Below are 27,543 nucleotides of genomic sequence, written 5' to 3' on the forward strand. Positions count from 1 at the left end.
AACGTCCACCTGGAAACACTGATTAGCAAAAACACTATACGAGATGGTTAAAGCGAGTAACTGGCGAAATGGCGGTATGGTACTCGGAGCTGCTTTAGGAGCCTGCAGTACTGCATTCGTTTGATTCGCCAGAAGTTGTTGTACCATACTGAGTAGAGGTGCAATCTGTTGCGTCTGAGACTGAAACACCTGTGTCGGCTTGGTTGCATCTAATGCTTGCAGCTGTGGCGTCTGAGTAGATTGTAGGATAGGTGGGGTGGGCATGTTCGAAGAACCAAATGTAGGCAAGGCAAGCAGAAAAAAAAATAAGAACATAATCAAAGAAAATTTCTGCAACGCTACGTAAGTTAAAATCTGAAACGCGAAGATTTTTCTGTTATATAATTATTGAGAAGTCACATCAGCCACTGTAATTTACGACAAGTTAGATAAGTAATTAAAGATAATTGAGGGTCACTGTAGACCATTTTGATAGTTTTCTCTTTTGTGAAACGTAATTTAAACCTAGATTATAGATGTGATATGGCATAGGTCATCCTTCGATCCATTGTAGAGCTTGGAAACCCATTCAGGGAATATTCGTTCACATTTTTGTTGAACGCAGTTGGTTTTTATCATCCTGTATTAAAACATTTCCCTGCAAAGAGACGAAAATGTGAATTAAGGCGCCAGCAAAACACAAAAGAAAATTTCTCGCAGCTAGGCTGTGGGTTGTCAGTATTGAACCCGTTGACCTCCTCATCGCCAGTGTTGTGTCCTGCCCACTCGTCCGATATAGGGTGCCTAGGAAACCTGCTTTTTCGGATCGCTAGTCAACAATTCAAGCAAATCGTATTAATAGATTTTTATTACAGTAAGATAAATGACAATATTTAACTTCGAGAAAGTTAAAGTGGGACGCCGTATGCAAAGGTGTAAGGTGTCAGGCAAATCCAACACCTTCCATGAAAACCCTGACATGATAGCAAATCCGACAGTATGTCACATAGCTCCGAATAAATCCTGACATTAAATTAACCAAAGTAATACGATCAACGAGTGAGCGAATGGAATACCACAGACTAACACAAGAACACCTAAATGCATGTCATACCTTCCCACCGTGAAACAGACGCAGTTCCAAGGGGAGAAACGAGAACAGACGCCGAGAGCAGAATCGTGTAGGCTAGGAGGCCCTACGATAAGGGACCGACACCCACGTCGTCAGCCGACCGCCAGAACCACCCCCTAGCCCACGTTAAAAGATAGAGCCCTCCAGAAGAACAGTATAGATCTTACGATAACACTAAAAGGGCCACACCAGCTGCAAGTTTTAGCGTGAGGCTTTTTCGCGTCTCTGTTACGTTGAAAACGTTAAAAACATTGCCCCACCAAGAAAAGTATAATGTTTCTCATTGGATAGACAGAATTTTGTAGGCGGAGCTTAAGGTTAACATTGAGACCCAGATTGGTCAGTTGATAACACAGCCAAATAGCTTTTTTTAAACCAACTTCGGTAAATTGTAGTAAGAAGAAGTTAGGGGAGAGTTGCTTCCGAGACGGCAAGATGTGTGGAGCTGCGCCGCCCGCCGCCCCCTGACACTGCCTAAACACCATCAAGGTAACGAACGCACGCGATGCCGCATAAAAGCGCATAACGCTTCACTCAGAACTGCAGAAGTCTCATCCGTTACATCCCCTTTTTGCGTAATACTAGTGTCGATCGTCAATTAAAGCTCATGGTATTCACATTTGCTACGTAAGTTAAAATCTGAAACGCGAGGATTTTTCTGTTATATAATTATTGAGAAGTCACATCAGCCACTGTAATTTACGACAAGTTAGATAGGTAATTAAAGATAATTGAGGGTCACTGTAGACCATTTTGATAGTTTTCTCTTTTGTGAAACTTAATTTAAACCTAGATTATAGATGTGATATGGCATAGGTCATCCTTCGATCCATTGTAGAGCTTGGAAACCCATTCAGGGAATATTCGTTCACATTTTTGTTGAACGCAGTAGGTTTTTATCATCCTGTATTAAAACATTTCCTTTTATCAATAGTGCAATTTATAAACAATGTTTCGTGAGTAGAATAAAATTTCCAATGGTAAACTTAACTGCTTTTTCGACGTTATTTTACCAGCTAACTAAAAATAGGAAAGCCTTGAACCCCTTCCACTAAATTTTGTTAGTATTAAGATCCTTTTACAGGAAGTGCAGTGGAGCTGAGGCTGAAATCATTAAGTATTTGATTATATCATCGCTAGTCTCACTGAAATCTTCTGCACTCTACATGCCATGTGTGGTCTGGCGTCTCCTTACCAGCAACAGGTCCCAGGTTCAAACTAGTCAATTCCCTAAAAAACATGCTCAGAGCGTCGTTGCGCGAAAGTGGTAGGGAGACACGACTTAGAACAAACAGACACCACGCAGAATGTTAGAAAGGGCGACATGAAACATAAGCAGTCTCTTCAGTATATACAAAGTGGTAGGGAGACATGACTTAGAACAAACAGACACCACGCAGAATGTTAGAAAGGGCGACATGAAACATAAGCAGTCTCTTCAGTATATACAATTCCTAACACAAGCGAAACAAAACAGATCCCAAGTCGTTGCGGTAGCGTTACTAGAACGGCTAGTCTTCAACTGGGCCGCGGCTTATGTTCTCTCCGCCTAGAGGCCGCTGCTGTCTCGGTGTCGTCCTAGAGTGGGGTCGGTCAGCGTACCATTGGCTGACGCCTCTCACAGCTCTCTCTGCTCTAACCGGTGTGCTTGAGCTTGACGTTACGCCGGAACAGCAAATGTCGCCAAACTATTAGAGCAGAGTGCTGTTGTATAGTAAAGAGTACCCCAATCTCTATTTGCAAATATCATAAAAAGAGTTCTAGAAACTGCAAATGTGAAGTGAAAAATAGGCTAAGGGAAAATAAAAGTAACTGATGAAAGAAATCAAATCAACATTTTAGCACCAATAACACACAATGCAAATGTCTCTAAACGGCATCTCGAATGTGCGAAAGGGATCAACCAAACAAGTGTTCTGCGAACATTCCACTCCATCGCTTTTCGTCCTCTTCGAGTTTCGCTACATGTAAAGCTTCATGGTAATGACATCCAAAGATGGTTACAAATCTCCGAACGTTATCAGCGAAAAGCGCAAAGTGATGCAGCATATCTATGCAATATTTTATTGAAGAAGAAGCATCATTTACAAACCGTGGGCAAATCAGTCCTTACAACGTGCATTATTATCAGTTGAAAATCCACGCTGACTCAAAGAAGTGGATAAAAGCAGCGCTCTTGTGCTATGAACGTTCGGTATGTGTTTTTCTAGAACCGCATCATTGGCCCCTGTTTTATTGATGGGAATCGAAATACATTCAAGTATCTCAAGATCCAAAGATATGCTGCTGCCGCTGTTACTGAAAGCCCGCATCTCGTGGTCGTGCGGTAGCGTTCTCGCTTCCCACGCCCGGGTTCCCGGGTTCGATTCCCGGCGGGGTCAGGGATTTTCTCTGCCTCGTGATGGCTGGGTGTTGTGTGCTGTCCTTAGGTTAGTTAGGTTTAAGTAGTTCTACGTTCTAGGGGACTTATGACCACAGCAGTTGAGTCCCATAGTGCTCAGAGCCATTTGAACCATTTGTTACTGAAAGACATCCCACTGGACATTAGGCATTCAGTGTGGTTCCAACACGACGGCTGTCCCTCCCATTCTGCATATTTAATGGCAGACCTTTTCAAGATGCATTTGAAGAGCGTTGGAACAATCGATCAGGAAACCCAAAATGGTTTGCACACTCACCTAACTTAACACTTGTACGCTTTTAGCTGTGACGAAAATGAAAACAAGAGACACACTCATGACTTCCGAGGGCACAGAAGGTATTGTAACAGGTGCCTGTGCTGCCGTTAACGACAGTTGAAATTCCACGTGCAGTATTACTTCTCCAGAATCACCTTATAGCGTGCAACCAAATTCAATACCACCATTTTGACCTTTTGGATGATAGTTGCAATAATAAACACACGAACGGTATCTGAGTTCGTACTTCCTCACATTTTTTATATTAGGGCAGATGTTGGCCGAAACTCTTCCCCTGAGGCGGTACAGCGGGTTGCTGTGACGTTATCTTGTTACTGTTTAATCCACGTCCCATACACGTTATGTCATTTAAGTTTTATTAGAAGCTCCTTTCAAATTTCACAGAATAAAGTATATACTTCCATTAGAAAAAATGTCTGAGTCGTAATTTGACGATTATAAATGAAAAAATTACTTGCGAACGTCAGAAATTGCACCATATTGTCCGCTATAACTCGGCGAAAACCACATCACGATATATTTATTCATTCTGGATATATTTGGGATGGCTTTCGTCGTAGCTGCCTCACCCTGTATATACAGCGTGAATTAGAACTCCGTCGACAAACTTTCAGAGTTTTTTCTGGGATACCTTCTGAGAATTTTGGTATAAGGAACCCACGGCCTACGATTGCTCGTTACAGAGTAACTGGATTTAGTTTCTCGCCCCAGTTAGATTTGTATTTGTAGTCCACTTAAAATAGTGCACAAATGTCAAAATGTCGACGTGATGTGCTCTCTGTCTTTACTGGGAACAATGTTGTTACAGTCACTCACGGTACTTGCTGTTGACATCAGTAATGCTCCCCTTTACTCTACGCCCTCAAACTTGAATTCAGTACTACTCGGTTATGTCTCAGGTTTGTTTTTTCGACAATGCTAGTTGCATGTTAACAGTTATACACAGCAGTAGATACATCTTTAGTGATGAACAGTAGGCCTCATGTGTGGGCACACAGAATGCAATGCTAGTGCTGCATTACGATGCTATGCTGACCTGTTCCTGCAGAGAGGCAACCTCACCATAGTAGTTTTGTTCTGTACATGGGCACTTATAAGAAACTGGATCCTTCCGCTTTAGTGTGGTTGCATACTATAGTCATCCTCATTGAAACAGAAACAAAGGTGACTGCGGTAACTCCCCTTATAAATCGTAAGTACCAGACGTGTTCGATAAATAGTACAACACATTTTTTTCTGAAAGCGGGTTGGTTTTATTTCTCACTACAATACGCATATTATTACCCACTCTTTTGGCTGCAAAATATTATTTTCCAACATAATGTCCATTCAGTGCGACGGCCTTTCCCCACTGGGAGGTCCTTTGATGATGATGTTTGGATTGTGGGGCGCTCAACTGTATGGTTAGCAACTCTCATGCGAATTCCCAACCTTTGCTCACTCCAATCTCGCCACTTGCATGAATGATGATGAAATGATGAGGACAACACAAACACACAGTCAACTCGAGGCAGGTACAATCCCTAACCTCGCCGGGAATCGAATCCGGGCCCCCGTGCTCGGGAAGCGAGAACGCGACTGCGAGACCACGAGATACGGACGTGGGAGTACCTGAATGCCCGCACGGTGCCACACTAGTAGGAGCAACGTCTCGCTGCAGGTGCGAGATCTGGGCTGTACGGTGGATAAGGAAGAACAATCCAGTGAAGCTTTGTGAGCTACTCTCGGGTACACAGACTTGTGTGAGGCCTTGCGTTGTCATGGAGAACGAGAACTTCGTTTGCATTCTTGTAGAGATGAGTACGCTGAAGTCACTACTTCAATTTACTTTAGACTTCATCGTTACACCACGAGGGAGGACATCAGACAAAATAACTCCTTCAGAGTCCCAGAAGACTGTCGACATGACTTTACCAACTGAGGGTGCGGTTTTGAACTTTTTCTTTGGAGGATGGTGGTGATGATGATGTTTGGTTTGTGGGGCGCTCAACTGCGCGGTTATCAGCGCCTGTACAATGTCCCAATCTTTACACAGTCCAGTTTTAGCCACGTTCACAAATGATGATGATGAAATGATGGGGACAACACAAACACCCGGGCCCTGGGCAGAGAAAATCTCCAACCCGGCCGGGAATCGAACCCGGGAGCCTGTATCCAGAGGCAGCAACGCTAGCCACCAGACCACGAACTGCGGACTCTTTGAAGGAGAGGTGCTGTGGCGCCACTCCATGGGTTGCCGTTTTGTTTCCGGTTCGAAGTCATGAACCCAAGTTTCAACGCCTGTAACGGCGTTCGATGAAGATTGTCACGGTCAGCCTCGTAACGTGCAATTCCGAATTGATGGTCCTTCGTCGCTCTTTGTGGCATTCTGTTAGACGGGTAGGAACCTAGCACAGCACGCATCTTTGAGTACCCCAACTGGTGGACTAGTGCGTCAGCACTACCATTAGAGCCGTTCAGTTGGGCGGCGATGTGTTTGATTGTGAACCGTCCGTCATCTCGAATGAGAATGCCCTCACGTTCCAAAATTGCAGGAATTACGGCAGCGTGCAGCCGGCCGGTAAGCCGCAGATCGGACAGATTTACGCGACCTTGTTGCGATGATGACGCCGCGCCCAACGGCTCACCGTACCATTGTTTACTGCCAGTTCTCTGTAGACATTCTGCGAGCGCCTATGAATATCTGCGCTGCTCTGGTTTTCGGCGAAAGAAACCCACTGACATTTCTCTGCTTGGAGTGCATCTCTGTTGTTGTTGTTGTTGTGGTCTTCAGTCCTGAGACTGGTTTGATGCAGCTCTCCATGCTATTCTATCCTGTGCAAGCTTCTTCATCTCCCAGTACCTACTGCAACCTACATCCTTCTGAATCTGCTTAGTGTATTGATCTCTTGGTCTCCCTCTACGATTTTTACCCTCCACGCTGCCCTCCAATGCTAAATTTGTGATCCCTTGATGCCTCAAAACATGTCCTACTAACCGATCCCTTCTTCTAGTCAAGTTGTGCCACAAACTTCTCTTCTCCCCAATCCTATTCAATACCTCCTCATTAGTTACGTGATCTACCCACCTTATCTTCAACATTCTTCTGTAGCACCACATTTCGAAAGCTTCTATTCTCTTCTTGTCCAAACTGGTTATCGTCCATGTTTCACTTCCATACATGGCTACACTCCATACAAATACTTTCAGAAACGACTTCCTGACACTTAAATCTATACTCGATGTTAACAAATTTCTCTTCTTCAGAAACGATTTCCTTGCCATTGCCAGTCTACATTTTATATCCTCTCTACTTCGACCATCATCAGTTATTTTACTCCCTAAATAGCAAAACTCCTTTACTACTTTAAGTGTCTCATTTCCTAATCTAATTCCCTCAGCATCACCCGACTTAATTCGACTACATTCCATTATCCTCGTTTTGCTTTTGTTGATGTTCATCTTATATCCTCCGTTCAACTGCTCTTCCAAGTCCTTTGCTGTCTCTGACAGAATTACAATGTCATCGGCGAACCTCAAAGTTTTTACTTCTTCTCCATGAATTTTAATACCTACTCCGAATTTTTCTTTTGTTTCCTTTACTGCTTGCTCAATATACAGATTGAATAACATCGGGGAGAGGCTACAACCCTGTCTCACTCCTTTCCCAACCACTGCTTCCCTTTCATGCCCCTCGACTCTTATAACTGCCATCTGGTTTCTGTACAAATTGTAAATAGGCTTTCGCTCCCTGTATTTTACCCCTGCCACCTTCAGAATTTGAAAGAGAGTATTCCAGTTAACGTTGTCAAAAGCTTTCTCTAAGTCTACAAATGCTAGAAACGTAGGTTTGCCTTTTCTTAATCTTTCTTCTAAGATAAGTCGTAAGGTTAGTATTGCCTCACGTGTTCCAACATTTCTACGGAATCCGAACTGATCTTCCCCGAGCTCCGCTTCTACCAGTTTTTCCATTCGTCTGTAAAGAATTCGCGTTAGTATTTTGCAGCTGTGACTTATTAAACTGATAGTTCGGTAATTTTCACATCTGTTACACCTGCTTTCTTTGGTATTGGAATTATTATATTCTTCTTGAAGTCTGTGGGTATTTCGCCTGTCTCATGCATCTTGCTCACCAGATGGTAGAGTTTTGTCATGACTGGCTCTCCCAAAGCCATCAGTAGTTCTAATGGAATGTTGTCTACTCCCTGGGCCTTGTTTCGACTCAGGTCTTTCAGTGCTCTGTCAAACTCTTCACGCAGTATCTTATCTCCCATTTCATCTTCATCTACATTCTCTTCCATTTCCGTAATACTGTCCTCAAGTACATCGCCCTTGTATAAACCCTCTATATACTCCTTCCACCTTTCTGCCTTCCCTTCTTTGCTTGGAACTGGGTTGCCATCTGAGCTCTTGATATTCATACAAGTGGTTCTCTTCTCTCCAAAGGTCTCTTTAATTTTCCTGTAGGCAGTATCTATCTTACCCCTAGTGAGACAAGCCTCTACATCCTTACATTTGTCCTCTAGCCATCCCTGCTTAGCCATTTTGCACTTTTTGTCGGTCTCATTTTTGAGACGTTTGTATTCCCTTTTGCCTGCTTCATTTACTGCATTTTTATATTTTCTCCTTTCATCAATTAAATTCAATATTTCTTCTGTTACCCAAGGATTTCTATTAGCCCTCGTCTTTTTACCTACTTGATCCTCTGCTGCCTTCACTACTTCATCCCTCAGAGCTACCCATTCTTCTTCTACTGTATTTCTTTCCCCCATTCCTGTCAATTGTTCCCTTATGCACTCCCTGAAACTCTCTACAACCTCTGGTTCTTTCAGTTTATCCAGGTCCCATCTCCTTAAATTCCCACCTTTTTGCAGTTTCTTCAGTTTCAATCTGCAGTTCATAACCAATAGATTGTGGTCAGAATCCACATCTGCCCCTGGAAATGTCTTACAATTTAAAACCTGGTTCCTAAATCTCTGTCTTACCATTATATAATCTATCTGATACCTATTAGTATCTCCAGGATTCTTCCAGGTATACAACCTTCTTTTATGATTCTTGAACCAAGTGTTAGCTATGATTAAGTTATGTTCCGTGCAAAATTCTACAAGGCGGCTTCCTCTTTCATTTCTTCCCCCCAATCCATATTCACCTACTATGTTTCCTTCTCTCCCTTTTCCTACTGACGAATTCCAGTCACCCATGACTATTAAATTTTCGTCTCCCTTCACTACCTGAATAATTTCTTTTATCTCGTCATACATTTCATCAATTTCTTCATCATCTGCAGAGCTAGTTGGCATATAAACTTGTACTACTGTAGTAGGCATGGGCTTTGTGTCTATCTTGGCCACAATAATGCGTTCACTATGGTGTTTGTAGTAGCTAACCCGCACTCCTATTTTTTTATTCATTATTAAACATACTCCTGCATTACCCCTATTTGATTTTGTATTTATAACCCTGTAATCACCTGACCAAAAGTCTTGTTCCTCCTGCCACCGAACTTCACTAATTCCCACTATATCTAACTTTAACCTATCCATTTCCCTTTTTAAATTTTCTAACCTACCTGCCCGATTAAGGGATCTGACATTCCACGCTCCGATCCGTAGAATGCCAGTTTTCTTTCTCCTGATAACAACGTCCTCTTGAGTAGTCCCCGCCCGGAGATCCGAATGGGGGACTATTTTACCTCCGGAATATTTTACTCAAGAGGACGCCATCATCATTTAATCATACAGTAAAGCTGCATGTCCTCGGGAAAAATTACGGCTGTAGTTTCCCCTTGCTTTCAGCCGTTCGCAGTACCAGCACAGCAAGGCCGTTTTGGTTAATGTTACAAGGCCAGATCAGTCAATCATCCAGAGTGTTGCCCCTGCAACTACTGAAAAGGCTGCTGCCCCTCTTCAGGAACCACATGTTTGTCTGGCCTCTCAACAGATACACCTCCGTTGTGGTTGTACCTACGGTACGGCCATCTGTATCGCTGAGGCACGCAAGCCTCCCCACCAACGGCAAGGTCCATGGTTCATGGGGTGGGCATCTCTGTTACAGACGCCATTTTGAAAGCTGCACATAGCGCCGCCACCTTTCGGTACTTCATGAAACTATAGGAGCTGAAGCGGAACATTCCATGATGTCTCACAGCAAGTTCTACATTTTTTAACTGAAACTGGCCGAGGAAAAGATGTGTTCCATTACTTATTGAACGCACCTCCTACTTTACCACTCTGCAACGAGTTACTGGAAACCGTGGGTCCCTTATACCAAAGTATTCAGAAGGTACCCTTGAACAGTGTTTCAATGTTCTGGTTCAAATTGTATATAGACATTGACTGTTCCATAAGTGAGTTGTCAACAATGCGTTTTGTGAAACAATATTAAACAAATGAGAAAAAAATTATTTATCAAGTCAGAAATACTTGTAAGAGTTCAGTGGACCTACAAAAGATGTCTAGTATGGTTTCCACACTGTTCTAGCAAACACTGCATCTTTGCTATACTGATTTAAAAATTGTCGCGAATCTTCCGGGAGTGAAGATTATCAAAGTCGGATTCGATTCATTCGTTCAAATGTTCAACGTCGCTAATCTTGACGGGAAAAACCTCTTTTTTTTTACTATATTCCAGATCGAAAATTCCGTGGGTGTGATATTTGCGGATCGTAAGGCCATTCGGTACTACCCCGCCATACATCAGATAGTTCATTTACGAAGTTTCTCGTAATAACTATATAATGCGGTGAATGCGGTGATCCTCCATATTCTTGTCATATCAACTTCTCCCATTCACCTTCAAAGACGCTTTGTCACTCCAAAGAACGCTTTAGTATAACTTGGGATTGGCTTCTCGTCGGATTCTGTACAATTCGCAAAATTCCATACGCCTCTCCGGATCAACTTCGTTTTAGACCTTGAGGTAAAGTAGGCCTTTGTAGTCTCAACTGCAGCTTTTATTGAATCCTCCGTAGGCTTCTTCTTGCTATTCCATACTTCTTGGTCGCTTTTCTTTCTGAGTTAGTCAGCGATTGCACAAAATGTTGCGTGACAACAGTAAGATTCTCTTCTGTAGTAACAAACTGTGGCCTACCTGGGCGAGGAAGCTCCGCTGCAGGCCTACTCTCTTCAAATCTTATTTAACTTGAGAATATCTTGTCGAGATGGAGACTGCATGTACGGAAAACGTTCCACAAACACATCACAAACATCATTGCAATTATGGACATGTTTCCACCATGTTTGCAAAACAAGTACATGCTTTTCAGTATCTAACTTTGTAGCCGGCCGAAGTGGCCGTGCGGTTAAAGGCGCTGCAGTCTGGAACCGCATGACCGCTACGGTCGCAGGTTCGAATCCTGCCTCGGGGATGGATGTTTGTGATGTCCTTAGGTTAGTTAGGTTTAACTAGTTCTAAGTTCTAGGGGACTAATGACCTCAGCAGTTGAGTCCCATAGTGCTCAGAGCCATTTGAACAATTTGAACCTAACTTTGTAGCCCGTTTCCCAGATAACAACAAACAACATAACCTCTAACCGTTAGTGTCAACTGACTTAAGGGTACTACGCAGTAGTCACATTCACAACTGATTATCAGTGACAAGTGACTCATGGCCCAAACAGTATATTCAGAGCGAATCCCGTAAGACTTGCACCGCAGATGTTGCGAAAATGGAAAATGCTACTGATGTGCAGTTTTCACAGAATGGGTTGGTATTCAGGGGCTCGTATTGTTAGTCAATAAACAGATTGTAATAACACTTAGAAAGTGTATTTTTTATGCCAACACACCCTTTTAACATGGAACAATGCCTATTGACATTAAAAATTTAAAAGTTATGTGAATTAGAATGTCAGTGGTGTTTGTTACCGGATTATAGTGCTAGTCGTTTACGAGTATCGAATTTTGAAAGTTCCCACACCGACAACTGTTCAAAAAATGGTTCAAATGGTTCTGAGCAGTATGGGACTTAACATCTGTGGTCATCAGTCCCCTAGAACTTAGAACTACTTAAACCTAACTAACCTAAGGGCATCACACACATCCATGCCCGAGGCAGGATTCGAACCTGCGACCGTAGCAGTCGCGCGGTTCCGGACTGCGCGCCTAGAACCGCTAGACCACCGCAGCCGGCCCCGACACTTGTCTGTGCCATTCCACCTAAGTAATTGCCAGGTACGATGTTGTTTGCTTACAGTGTACTTGTGTGCTCCTAGTCAGTGTGTGACAGTCCAAGCACACTTGTAGCGAATGGACGACGGGATTTACCAATTCAGAAAAAGGTGACATGCTCATTGTGTATGGACAGTATAGGAAGAATGCAGTTCGTTCTTGTAAGGTGCATGTGGCAAAATATTCCAGTACACGACAACCATCTCGACAATTATTTATCAACCTCATCAACCAGCTACGTGAAAGTGCCAGTATAACACCTAGACAACGTAACAGAAGGAAACAAGTGACGATAGAAGAGGGGGAGATTAATGTTCTTGCTGTTGTTGCAGTTGAACCGCACGTTAGTTCCCACGCAATCGCACGACAAGGTGGCATGAGTCAAGCATTGTGCATCGGCATAGGTTTCATCCCTATCACATCTTTCTCCATCAAGAGGGGCATGGAAACCATTAAGAGACTCGTGTGAACTTCTGTACGTGGACATTAAGACAGGATAATCCAAATGTATCATGTATCTTGTTTAGTTCAAAATGGTTCAAATGGCTCTGAGCACTATGGGACTTAGAACTACTTAAACCTAACTAACCTAAGGACTTCACACACATCCATGCCCGAGGCAGGACTCGAACCTGCGACCTTAGCGATCGCGCGGTTCCAGACTGAAGCGCCTAGAACCGCTCGGCCACCACGGCCGGCTCTTGTTTAGTGATGAAGCCACATTTACCAATCATAGCTAGGTAAACCTAGGAAACATGCACTATTGCTCTATTGACAGTCCACATTGGGTTCGTTAGGTAGAGCGTCAGCGTCCATGGAGTGTAAATGTGTGATGTAGGATAGTGAACCATCAGCTCATAGGCCTGTCTTTCATAGACAGAACACTGAACGCGCCCAAGTATCGCAGCCCCGTAACAGACCATCTTCCACGGATGCTAGAAGACGTTCCTCTGCAGGCTAGGAGGAACCTGTGTTATCAACATGATGGCTTTCCAGTCCATAGTGCACGAAGTACTGCGGTATGTCTTGACGAATTGTTTCCAAATCGTTGGGCTTGACGCAGAGGACCTGTACCTTGGCCGCCCCCTTCTCCGGTTTTGACACCTATGGATTTTTTTTGTGAGGAAAGCTGAAGGGCGCTGTCTACAAGGAAATACCAAATGCACCCGATGATATTATATCAACGTATCATTACAGCCTGCTCGGACATCTCCGCTGAAGTGCTAACACATGTGCAGCAGTCGTTCCACGGCAGACTGGGAGTGTGTACCGACGCTGCTGGTGGTCATTTTGAACACAACCTGTGATGGTGAGTTGTCTTAGTACTGGTCAGAATCCACATAACTAGTGTATGCACTTGTGGTGTTCTTTGGTGCGTGCTACCACAGGCAGTTTCGTGTGGGAAAATACGATATCTCGTAAACAAGTTGCAGAAGAATTCTGCAACAAACATCGCTGACATTCTAATCTACGCTACTTTTACATTGTTAGTGTCAATAGGGACTGTTCCATTTAAAAAAGTGCATGTTGCCACAGAAAATACACTTCATAATAATTATTACAATCTGTTTATTCGCTAACAATACGACCCCTGACTACCAAGCCGTTCTGTGAAAACCGCACATCAATAATGCTTTGCATTTTAGCGATATTCGCTATGCAAGTTTTAGGCTATTCACCCTTTATAATTAAAGTTCCAGTTCCACAATACTGTAGAAGGTGAACCACTACTCAGAATGACGTGAAATTTGAGCAGAATATTATTGGCGCAGGGGAAAATGTCATGGAACACAAAAAAATTAACGCAAATTTAGCAATAGGCGGCGTTGTAAGCGTCTTAACGCAAAAGGTGTCGGCTACAAACGACATATGAATCGCAATGCGACGTCTACGGTTTGAGTTGCACATTATACCATCAGTACTGTTCAGTGTGCATGACTGCACAAGTTCGGCAGTCAACAGTTGTGGAACTGTCAGTTAGGTAAGCCCACCCACCATGGTAATGTCGTGCCACATCGCATGGTAGAAATCTGTTTTTAATTGTCCTAAGGCCAAAAACCGCACGAAAGAAATTACATCGGTTTCTAACAATTGTGAGACTGGACCAAGACATGTTCAGTACACTATCAGCAGTAAACAACTATGAGTTGATATCGAGAAGAAGCATGTTCCACAGCAGATCGCAGTGTTTCGGGAGTCCAGTCAGAATGCGTTGCGCAATGCATGCCTTCAGTTTAGCTACGTCCGTAATTGGAGCACCGAGCACAACATCTTTCAGATAATCTCACAGGCACACAGATTAAGTTCAGGTGATCTGGATGGCCAGATCTAGGGAAATGTCAGGCGTTACGCCTCTGCAGCAGTTTCTTCACTGCTTGCGCAATGTGCGGAAATGGGCCATCTTGCATAAAAATAGTCCAACCTATGTATCCATGCTGCTGAAGGGATAGAATGACGTTGGTGCGCAAGAGGACTTTCATAGCGTTTACCAGTGACAGTACAGGTACAGGAGCACTGAGCGAGGTGGCGCAGTGGTTAGACACTGGACTCGCATTCGGGAGGACGACGGTTCAATCCCGCGTCCGGCCATCCTGATTTAGGTTTTCCGTGATTTCCCTAAACCGCTCCAGGCAAATGCCGGGATGGTTCGTTTCAAAGGGCACGGCCGACTTCCTTCCCCGCCCTTCCCTAATCCGATGAGACCGATGACCTCGCTGTCTGGTCTCCTTCCCCAAACAACCATCCGACAGGTACAGGACCCGTAGGTCTCATTTCCTCGAAAAAATAAACGATACCGTCAACCCGCACCACAGTCACGCTTTCAGAATGAAGTGGTACCGGCCGATGTGCCTCCAGATTTTCCGTCGCCCATCTGCAGTTCTCCATATTGACATGTCCTTGGAGATGGAAATGGGGTTAGTCTGTCCACAGAATGTTGCAAGGCCATTCGTTCCCCACTTCCATGCAAGTAAGAAATCCCAAAGGAACGTTTATCTTGCTGGCAGGTCAGCGCGGAGCAATTCCTTAACATAGGTAATTTTGTATAGATAGCGACGCAGGATGTTTCGTAGGATTTTATGCACCGTCGTCTCAGGCACGTCCAACGTTCGGGAAATTTCCCGTGCACTGCATGTTTGCACACCACCGTGCGACCCCTGCTGCAATGCAGTGGCCACATCTTTGACAACGTCGGATCAACTTGTAAGAGGTCCATGACCAAGGAATTTATTGCTAGCGCACTCGAGCAGATGTAATTTCGATGGATTGCTCGTGCGCTGCCTGCGATATGTAAGCTATAAGAGAATCTCAGACCAGAGAGCAGTGTTGTATGCAGTAGGAACTGTGTGCCAGTGGGAGTAAGTAGTAGCTATGAGTCTGGTGTATCGAGTTGGCTGGGCCGGTCGTGGGGAGCGGTGCGCCTGAGCGATGTAATATAAGGTAAAAGCAGCCTCGCGCATATGTACTATTGTTATATCAAGCCCCATGTAAATGTTTTAAAAAAAACTCTTAAGAATAATCTTTCTTATAAAATTTAACTTTTGACAATCATTCATCTCAATTTAAAGAATTTACTAATTTCTCCAATCCATGGTCATCCCGATTATTATAAAGAAAAAACAGTTGTTTCTTGTTATACATGACAAATCTATCGGTCAGCATTGCACTGGGCTGTACCAGAAAAATTTCTTATAGGAGCAGATATATACGCGTTATCCGGCGACTTCATTGAGGTAAGAATTTTCAATTTATTCAGAATGATCTTTCAGGGCCATGACGCAGCACTGATGACGTGCAAAATTTCCCAGTTTAAATTCACAGTCAGTTAATTATTGAAAGGTTATAAGTAAGCCACAATTTTATTGAGAGATTAGTCACATTTTATTATTGGTAGGTTACGAAATTTATCTGTTGGGAGGTTACACCGAATGTGAATGCTATACATAAATACAGTATTTTTCCTGTTGCGGGGTTATTATATTTTTTATCTGTGGGGAGGTTACAAACTGCTTTCTTCCCTCTGCCCCACTGCACTTCAAAAGAACCTGTATTTTTAGAATTTTGTAATCATTTTCTCCAGACCCTTAGCATGCATCGGACCAATGATTTCTTTCGTACTCCTGAATGACCAGAACTTCTGCTGGGATAATGGCACCAAAGACCGTTCTTGTAAAAGAGCTTTAGCAGCAGCGCGCGATCCTTCATGGAGGCAATCATGTTGCGCGTCTCGGACGCAAACTGAAGAATAGCCGTGTGCCACGCGACTGTTAGTGTGCACTTCCTGATCTTAAAACGCCGTGTATTGATAAAATTTTCGGTAATTTTATTTTTTCCCCATAAAGTTTATTTCTGCGTCAGTAACATACTGTTCAAATTTTACGTCATTCTGAGCAGTTGTTTTTGAAACTGGAACTTTAATTATGGACATCCTGTATATATAGGATGTCGGGAAAGAATGTTCCGAAAGAATCCATCATTTACAGAGGATTTAGTATGCATCAAGGGAAGATAAAAAGTTCCAGTCAAAATTGGTCATAAACCTCGTATCTTCGCAGTTATGACCTGCGTGTGTACGAGGAGCATTCCTTTCACACCAAGTACTTTGGCACTAGACGGATGAGGAAACAGCATACATACTGTACGTTTATGCAGCACAACGTGTCTGCGTTGGTATCAAACACATAGCCAACACAAGAACACGTACAGTATTCCACAGTGAATTAGAGCACACAGTGTATTGGTCAGGCACATTATTTTCATCTGGTGTACCCGTAGCGTTCATATGGCGTATTGTCTGTTATGACACAGCAGCACGTTACTGTCATCTGTTTTCACGTCCGTCACTCGGTGTACAGCTCCCAATGGAAGCCTCCTATTGAACAGAGGAGCTGGAAGATAAGGTCTTCTGCTAAGGGCAAGCAGGAGGAAGTAGCCTATAGGTATGTAACCTGTTTGTCGCGAAATGTCCATGATACTGCACACCATCTGCAAAGATGTTTAGTACCCTGTTCAAATCGAGCATATGTTGTGAAGACCAGTGCAGAGACATGGAGGAGGAGGAGATTAATGTGTAACGTCCCGTCAACAAAGAGGTTCTTAGAGGCGGAGCCAAGCTTGGACTAGGGAAGGATGGGGAAGGAAATCGTCCGTGTCCTTTCAGAGGAATCATCCCGGCATTTGCCTCAAGCGATTTAGGGTAATCAAGAGAAACCTAAATCAGAATCGCCGGACGCGGGTTTGTACCGTGGTCCTCCCGAATGCGAGTCCAGTGTCCTAACCAGTGCGCCACCTCGCTCGGTACATAGACATGATGGTCATTAACAGTAGTGGTAGTAGACCATAACTCCAAAGATATGAGGTTTATGATCAATGTTTAGACACTTTTGTCTTTCATTTTTCCATGCTACATCCTCTGTAAATGGTGGAACCTTTTTTTCTGGGCACAATTTTGTGTAGGGTGCCTCTCCTAAGAGTAGTCAGGCGCATTTGCTCTAGAGTTTCGGCAGATATTTGCAATTTCGTTTTGCTCGTCATGTCTTTCTGATTATTCTCATTTTTGACGGAACGCGTCGATTTGTAATGCAATACAAACAAAATTATTTGTAAAGAGAAATTTCAGTGCCTATTCAATAGAGCGGTCCCAAATTAGTCTAATGTTATATTCGTTTTATTGATATGTATTAACATGAACAGTAAAAACACGAAGAATAATCAGTATTTCAGGAGTGACTGAGCAGCGCTGCTGCATGGTGGTAGCACTGCAAGAGTACAGGGTTGTTTTCGTATTTTTCTGTCCCTCATAACACATATCGCTCAAACGAATATCGCCCTAGACTGAAGTAGGATCGCTTTATCGAAAGGGCACTTAAAATTCCGCTTTAAAATCCTTTGTAACGGGAAACAAGGCGACGCTTTCGGTCGACACTGAAAGTACATGATGAGCAGTATTTGTTTGGGCTGACTCAAGCTGCGCATTGCGAAAACAGAAGTGCAAAATGGTTCAAATGGCTCTGAGCACTATGGAACTTAACATCTGAGGTCATCAGTCCCCTAGAACTTAGAAATACTTAAACCTAACTAACCTAGGGACATCACACACATCCATGTCCGAGGCAGGATTCGAACCTGCGACCGTAGCAGTCGCGCGGCCACCGCTCGGCCACCGCGGCCGGCACAGAAGTGCAAATAGCTGCCATAACACCAGAGAATATTCGCCTGACGTTTCTTAAGAGAGACACCCGGTATATATGTATTCCGCGTCTTCACGATATCGGCATGTTAATCTCGATTTCACAATTTTAGTAGTAGAGAATGGACGGATACCCTTCCTGTAGCCATCCCTTCCTCCCCCCTGAGACGCAACTGCGTCTAATGCTATCACGTGTGGAAGTGTGAGAACACTTTTTGTGAATTGTACAACTGAAGCGGGACTTGGGTACCAACCCAGTATTCACACATTCAGATCTGAGAAACTAACTAAAAACAACATCCAGGCTGGTCGGCGCACCAGCCCTCGGCATTAATCCTTCAGGCTGTTTCGAACCAGGGCCAGTGACTCTCGTGGAATCATGGCAGCAGCGTGCTAAGGCGAGCGGCTAATCAGGCAGGTTTGTGCACAGGTTTGAGAAAATCAAAATTTGTATTTCTCTTTTTTGAATTTTAAATGATGATTTTAAAAACTGTCGTTTTCACCTATCATCACACCATATCCCAGCATGCTTCGGACATTTGCAAATTCAGTGCTTCAATTATAGAGTAGTCCACAAGCATTCTTAAGACATAATAGTGTTTACTCAACCATTTGTTCAGTGATTCAACATGTGTTTGCCATCATGTATGATCATCTGGCCAAACTACTAAAAATGATTATACGGCTTTCAACTTTTTTTATGTCTGTCAATTTTATCCATTGTTCTCATCTACCACCACATATTTGCCTCTAAACCATATTTCTGCATCTGGTATTTTCTTTTTTTTTTTAGCTGATTCAAACACGGCCTATTGTGTAAGGCAACGGAGCCAATGTAACGCACTGGGCAAACACCTCTCCATTTTTCTCACGAAGCTTCGAGTCTCCTGTGCGAAGCAGATATTGCGGAAGCTCCATGGGGCGGAAGATTTAATGGGCTATCAGTTATAGCGTACAGTACCCGGTCACAAAACTGCTGCGACTCGGAAAATAATCAAGAAAATATTTCTTAGAGACTTCATGACACATATCATATCGAGTATTGTGGAAACACTTTTTTTTCTCTTGATACGTCGTGTAACATCTTGGAAATTCTTACTGTATAATATGCACTCTGTTCACAAACGGGTGAGGATTTTGCAGACCATATGTATAGATGCGCAACAGTTAGAATGATTACGGCCAGACAAGTTGCCGATTACCGTATGCTATCTCTAATTTATCGACATCTCAATGCGCATGTACCCCAGTACGTAACATCGCAGATTAAGCACCTGTCGTCTCATAATCCCGGCACAAGGTCTAATTTTCTAGTGTCCTAGCTGTGCCCATCCACAAAAAAATCGCAAACTCCTTTTCTATTGCAGCTGACCAGCTCTGCACACAGTTCAATGCCCTGTTGCATTTCTGAAATAGGCGAAACACTTTTTTTTGTCAAAATCGTAATTGAGTGACATGTACAGTCGATTCTCTCTCTGAAACAGTAATGCAATTGCTCACATCTACCATTTACGCTTCTTTCCCTTTTCGTTTCTGTCCCTCACACCATGTTCTTTCCCCCTCCGTTTATCACGTATGTTCCATCACGTTCTTCCGTCTCTCCCTCTCTCATCCCTTCTCTCACGTCCACTGATGCCAGTGGCCTCAATTTAGATATACCAACCTGTAATTTATCTTTATTATACAATAACGCCTAGCCTTTCTCAAGAGCCGTCGGAGTCGCACAATACTGTAATGACATAAGTCAAAGGCAAAGGCTGGTGTCCGTAACAGAACTGCTTGCCGTAATACGTTGATTTGATTTGATTTGATTTTGACAGGGAAGCTAAAGCAGCTTAGGTCTAACCCGCCACTGCCCGCACCGAAACCGAATTCAAAAATGGTTCTAATGGCTCTGAGTACAATGCGACTTAACTTCTGAGGTCATCAGTCGCCTATAAATTAGAACTAATGAAACCTAAGGACATCACACACATCCGTGCCCGAGGCAGTATTCGAACCTGCGACCGTAGCGGTCGCTCGGCTCCAGACTTTAGCGCCTAGAACCGCACGAAACCGAATTCATTGTGCGGTATCGCTCCCTGTATATCTACTAAAGCCAACCAATGCCCTTAAATTGTGCAAGGAGTCCCTATACCAGTTTTTTGTTAGACACAATTTCTTGAGGTCTACTTGTCCCGAAGATTCCGTATCTTTTGCTCTCCAGTGCCATGCACTCAAAGATTAGGTGTGATGTAGTTTCTTCACCCTCATCATAGATCCTACATTTAGGGTCTTCTTCCGTTATACCCATTGTGTGTAGGCATTTTGAAATTCCCATGGCCGGTCATCAGTCCAGTCATGAGTCTGATCTTTTTTCTGTTGAATCCCAGGATTACAGAGCTTCTTTTAAAACATGGCTTGGGCATCACTACCTTACCATGTTTTTGTTTATGGACCTTGGTGCAATATTCTACGTGCTGTTTTCTGAGCCAGCTGCATAGTTCTAGTTTGATCACAGCCTTGGTGATTGTCAGGATAGGTTCCGGTCCAATAAATGGAGTCGTTGCCCCCATCCTGGCCAATCTGTCGGCTTGTTCATTGCCACAGATCCCTGAGTGGCAAGAAACCCACACTAGGTTTACCCTATTGCTTCTCCCTAGCTCCACCAGAGCCCTGTGGCATTCTGCAACAATCTTAGATCTCGTTGCAGGAGCTGCCAGTGATTTCAGGGCTGCCTGGCTGCCTGAATAAATGCGGATGCTACGGTCCTTGTAGCACCTACGCGTATTCTCCTCCACGCATGCCCTGATTGCAGTAATTTCAGCTTGGAGTGTCGAGGCCAGTTTTCCTAGAGAGATGATGCCCTGTAGTCTTGGCTGAACCCCGTGCACCCTTGCCCCGACGTCTTGGTCTGATTTCGACCCATCGGTAAACCGAACAATGTCCCCTGTACGGTGTCGGCAGCAGCCGCGCCCTGGTGTGAACTCTAACTTTTGCTGCAGTTAAGGCGCGGGCTATTGGACTTGTTTCGCCATGAGATTGTGAATGATCGAACTGTGTCAAATGGATATGCGCTCGAGTGTAATAGTATTTCTAAATAGGACCACTTTCGCTATTAGTTTTCTTTCTGAATAAACATTATTCTAACCAAATCGGAACTGAATGGCCTACATCATTTATGGGTCGTTAATTTCGCTCCTGATGTTATTATTGCTGATATTATATGTTATGTTAACTTTGTATTTCGCAAACTCGCCGTCAGCCAGACAATTTAACCAAAGGGTCACCAGTGTATAACTCAGGGGGTATAATGCGACACGTGCGATTCACCCCCTAGACGAGTTTGAGCCAAGACATTTCGACGAAGAGGAACCGCATGTGAGCCCGAACATCTTTCGGATGTTACCTCGCAGTATTAACCCTTTGATCCCGTTTAATGCACCAGTCTTGCACAATGTCCAACCCTCCTTGTGCCACATTTCTAACTGTGTCAGTAAATTTGCCAAGTATTACTATGACAATGTCATCTGCGTATCCTTGGCAAAAGCATTGTCTGAAATTTAGTTCCTCAATGAGTTCGTTCACCACTAGATTCCACAGTAGAGGGGACAGAACTCCTCCTTGTGAGAAACCTCTAGTGGTGTTAATTACCATCTTTTCATTCATCATGGTAGCCTCTACCTTCCTTCCACTAAGCCTGGCCCTGGGCCACCTACATAATGTACCTCTACTGCCCTTACCATGGAATCTAAGGTTGTGTTACTGAAGGCCCCTTTCGGTATCCAGGAAGATGCAGAGCGCTATTTCTTGGAAGTGAAGTGCTTTCTCTACCCTTCCAACGAGTTGATGGAGAGCTGTCTCACATGATTTACCTGGTTGATAGGCATGCTGGTTTGAATGAAGAGGAGCCCTAATTAGCCTCCTTTCCCCAACGTATCATTTACCAGTTTTTCCAATGTTTTGAGGACAGACTGATTGGTCTCATATCCTTAGCATTGGTATGATCAATTCTCCCTGGCTTTGGAATGAAAATAACCTTCACTGACCTCCAAGCATGGGGAATGATTCCTACTGTTAAGCTAACCCTGAATGACCTGCATAGGACTCTTATGAGATTCTCTCCTGCCTGTTGCAGGAAAGCTGGAAACATTCCATCTGGGCCAGGTGACTTGTACAGTTGGAATGTTCCCACCGCCCATTGGATTTTATTGAAGTCCACACACTCTTGTCCGATTCCCAGTCCTCTCTTCGAGTGCCTGAGAACCATTGTCTCTCCGGTATCACATTCTGGTCTGTGTTGTCCGGCAGAGTATATTGAGGAAAGTGAGTTTTGGGGAGTAGTTCCAGCATCTCATGTGCTGTCTTTGTATATTCCCACAGGTACTGACTTCATGGAGACTGAGGGGGACCTGAGCCCCCTGAAAAATTTGTTTGGGGGGTGGGGGGGGGCCTATCCCCCCAGTAATTTAAGAAAATTATTAGTTATATTATGCTTTGTAAAATCACAAAATTATGTTGGAATTTTTTTATTTTCCTCGTTTGACGGTAGTTACCTTTTAAAAATACATTTAGTAATGAGTTAAAGCAAATAATTATTACTGTAGTAAACAGGTTAACTGAAAGCGAGTGGCGCGAATCATGATAGTGTTATGGTGCTGCGGGCACACTTAGAATTTGTCCCGGTGCGCGAACCTTCGGGTAAAGTCTGGCGCCAGCGGGCCAGCGCTGCGGCCACGGCGACATGAGAAGGACTGGAGCAGAAGCCTCCGCCTCGTGACGCCTTGACGCTTCGAGACATTACGACGCCATGGCTATATAAAGCCCACCCTACTGTCGCAATCATTCAGTGTGGATAGTTTCGTTCAGTGCATCCTGCAGATGTGTTTAGTGTTCCGACTTTAGTGTCTAGTGGACTATTTTGTATGACTATATTTTATTTATTTACTTTAGTCTCTTAGTGTATTGTGAATTAAGTTTGCAATGGAGAAATTTGTTGCCGAAAAGGCGCGCTTGGAAGTTGATGATACTGCAAGTCAACCTCCAACAATTACTGTGTCGTCAATTAGTTCGTCGTCTTCAGGTGAGAACCACTCACAGCCAAAACCGGTAAGGGAAGATCATTTCCTAAGTCTTGTTTGATCAAATATACATGGCTAGAATATGAAGCATCTACTGAAAAAGTTTTTTGCAAAACCTGCAAAGAGGCAGATGCTAAAAATCTATTACAATTTTCTTCAAAAACAGAAGATGCATTTACTTTCGTAGGGTTTTCTAACTGGAAAAAGGCTTTGGAAAAATTCCGTCTTCATGAAAATACGTTTATGCATAAAGAAGGTGTTCTGAAACTATATTTTATCACTATCCGAAGTGTGGCCTCCCAACTGAATGAACAGTTAGATAGTGATATGAAGAAAGGCCGTTTAGCTCTTGAGATAATTTTTTCTACTGTGCAATGTCTATGTCGACAAGGACTAGCAATTAGAGGGAATGAAGATGTAAATTCAAATTTTTTTCAATTGTGGGAACTCCGAAAGAATGACATATGTGAGTTTAAAGATTGGTTAGGGCGTTCGGGATATAAGTGGATGTCCCACAATAGTCAAAACGAGATCATTGATCTACTAGGAAAGTCTGTGTTGAGAAATGTATTGGCTTCACTCAAGAAGACTGAACATTTTTCTGTTATGGTTGACGAAACAAGTGATTCTTCGATTCACGAACAAGCGTCATTTTGTATTCCTACTGTCGATGATTCCTTAATCATCAATGAAGACTTTATAGGCTTATACGAGACTCCCAACACTGAATCACAAACTCTGTTTAGTATTTTAAAAGACGCGTTTGCTCGTCTTGATATGTCAATGGATAACTTAAGAGGACAGCGCTATGATGGTGCCTCGAATATGAGTGGTAAGTTCAAAGGACTAAAAAATTTAGTTTTGGATATACAACCAAAAGCACGTTGTGTGCACTGCACTGCTCACTGTTTAGACTTGGCAGTTGTAGACAGTCTCCGCCATTTTACGTCTATGACGTATATTATGGCTTTAGCCAAGGACTTAATGAACACCGCAAGGGAATCCAACAAAAGGATGGTGTTATATCCTAGCCAGTAATGCCACCCGAGCCCGCTGCCAAAAGGTTGGCAGCATCAAAGTCCGGACGCCGTCCGCATAAGCAGCGCCAGCGAGACAGGAAATCGCCGCAAGTCTGCGCGCGCCACCGCTGGCTTCTGGTTTCTTAAGCGCTGGAGTCGCGAGCGCTAGGACAGTTCTGTATTCGCCGCTCAGTTGTATACTCGCCACCGAATTGTGTACTTGCTAGTCAGTTGTGTGTTCATCGCAGCAGATTTGTTGTTTGTCGTCAGCCGACGCTGACCTAGCCGCTCCGACTCGAACTAGACAGATTTCTGTAGACACGGAGTTCACTACTGTGTTTCTGTATCTTCGTTAATAAAGATAAGTACCGACTTTTATTTAATCAGAGTGTTTGGGTTATCATCTTTCTGTTCACTGTTCCAGCGGACCGGTCGGCCCGCTATTAAAAGTGTGGCGGTGACTTCGTAAGCCGTTTCTACAGCGAATTGTTTGTCGCTACGAACGCCGCCACAAAACTGGCGACGAGGGCTTCCGAACTAGTGTGCAGCGCTGGTTCAACTTGTTTCTGGTTATACTAATTATAGCGATAAAATTTTGGGGGCTGGTTTAATTTGTGTTCACTATGTCTGCCGAATTACAACAGTTGATCTTGTTACAGAGTCAGCAAATACAAAGTCTGGTGGAAGCAATCGCCAAACAAGCGGCTAATCCTCCAACACAAAAGGAACAAGCACCGCCTTTCCGTGCTTTTGATGCATCAAGAGAAGAATGGCGAGAATATTTCGCGCAGTTGCAGGCGCACATGACAGTCTACAAAATCACGGGTACTGAGCGGCAGCTTTATTTAATTTCCACTGCAGGCGTGGAAGTCTATCGACTACTTTGTAAGTTGTTCCCGGAATCCAAGCCAGAAGCTTTAGACTATGACGTTGTTGTTAACAAGCTTGCTGAGTATTTCGAGTCGCGAGTTCATGTGGCAGCAGCCAGATTCAAGTTCTTCAGATTAAAGAAACTGCCACATCAATCTAATAAACAGTGGTTAACAGATTTACGGGGCCTCACCCGTCAGTGCCGATTTAATTGTGTGTGTGGAGCTTCCTACAGTGATGTCATGTTACGAGACGCTATTACTCAAAACATTGCCGATTCTCGTATTCGTGCTGCTATCTTAAAGTTGCCTGACCCGTCCTTAGAGACTGTGATGAACATTATTGAAGCCCAAGATACTTTTGACTATGCTGAGTGTGAGTTAGATCAGCCATGTATTTCTCAAATTGCCTGTGCTAAGCAAGTTATGTCACGCCCGCGGCCCCACCGGCAGAGTCACACTGTAAACACTAGCCGGCCGCGTCATGTTAAACACATTCGTCAGCCGCGTGTGCAAAATGATAGAGTTAAGTCTTGCCCTAAGTGTGTTCTTGCTCATCGTCGTGAACGTTGCCCGTTAAGAAACGCGGTTTCTCACTTTTGTCAAAGGAAAGGTCACATCCAGACTGTTTGTTTGCGTAAACGCAAGAACAATTCTAGTGCTGCCCAGCCCATGGATATTCATGTTCTTCAAAGCCAGCCCGCCCAGAAGGTCGCGTTTAAAGACTCTTCCACGGTTCGTGTGGGTAATAAACTTGTTCGCAATAAGCCACCCACCCAGCCCTCTGCTATGCGACCCAAGCGTAATTCAAACGCTGTAAAAAGTAATGTACAGACTGCAAGTGAAGCGGGAGTTGTTGTTCCACCCGCCCAACCCACGAGTTGTCGTAAGCAGCGAACACGCGCTAAACGCGCTGATTTTGTGTCTTCCGCCTCCGCTGCACCGATCCAGAGACAGTGTAATAAACTATTTGTGAAGCTACGCATCCAGGATAAGACCTTCAATTTTCAATTAGACACTGGTGCGTCTGTGACTCTCATAAATAGTGCGACGTATGCGGCTATCGGCCGCCCTAAACTTTCAGCGGCAAAACATTCTTTGGCTACTTATAGTGGAGAACAAATTCCTGTGTTAGGTGTATGTAGCGTGCCAGCCACATTCCGTGGCAATACAAAAACAGTTTCATTCACAGTGCTCCGCGCTACAGACAGTGTAAACATTTTCGGATTAGACTGTTTTGACTTGTTTGGCCTGTCTATCCAAGACAATGTGTTGCAAATTAATTCTGTTGTTGTTCCTCAAGACAGCATAACCGATTTGTGTAAACAATACAGTGACATATTTAAAGACGAACTAGGTTGTGCTGCGAACTTTGCCGCTCATATTACGTTAAAAGATAATGCTCAGCCTCGATTTTTTCGTGCTCGTCCAGTGCCTCACGCCCTCCGGGCACCTGTAGCAGATGAACTTCGTCGTTGGCAAAACAACGGTGTTATTCAACCCGTTTCAGCGAGCCAGTGGGCTTCTCCCTTAGTTATTATAAAGAAACCGTCTGGCAAGTTACGTTTGTGTGCTGATTTTAAGTCGACAGTTAATCCTCAGACTGTCATTGATTCTTTTCCTTTGCCTAGACCGGACGAGCTGATGGATAAGTTAGGGGAAGCTCGTTTCTTTTCCAAAATTGATCTCCGTGAAGCATATTTGCAATTGCCCCTCGGCCGGCCGCGGTGGCTTCGCGGTTCTAGGCGCTACAGTCCGGAGCCGCGCTGCTGCTACGGTCGCAGGTTCGAATCCTGCCTCGGGCATGGGTGTGTGTGATGTCCTTAGGTTAGTTAGGTTTAAGTAGTTCTAAGTTCTAGGGGACTGATGACCACAGCAGTTGAGTCCCATAGTGCTCAGAGCCATTTTTTTGAATTGCCCCTCGCCGAGCAATCACAACAGTATTTTGTCATAAACACGTCGTTGGGGTTGTTCCGTTTTCTGCGTTTGCCTTTTGGTTGTGCGTCAGCTCCAGCTGTTTTTCAGCCACAACTTCTGGCTAATGTGCCATCGTGTTGCAACTATTTAGACGATATTGTTGTGTCCGGTCGGACGCCTGCTGAACATTTCCGTAATTTGGAGTGTTTGTTTACAGTGTTGTCTCAGGCAGGCCTACGTTGCAACATCGATAAATGTTCATTTTTCCTTACGGAGATGGAGTATCTGGGACATGTTATTAATGCTCAAGGCATTCATCCCTCCCAGTCACATTTAGCAGCTATTCGTGATTTGCCCGCCCCTCGCAATCTGCATGAATTGCAAGCAGTTCTTGGCAAATTGACATATTATATTAGGTTTATACCTAATGCATCACAGATTGCTGCACCGTTGCATCGTCTCCGCCGTAAGAATGTTCCGTTTGTGTGGTCAGCTGATTGCCAATCAGCCTTTCAGCAGCTTAAAGAGGCT

This window comes from Schistocerca nitens, chromosome 3 (genome assembly GCF_023898315.1).
Source record: "Schistocerca nitens isolate TAMUIC-IGC-003100 chromosome 3, iqSchNite1.1, whole genome shotgun sequence".
NCBI classification, from domain to species: Eukaryota; Metazoa; Arthropoda; class Insecta; order Orthoptera; family Acrididae; genus Schistocerca; species Schistocerca nitens.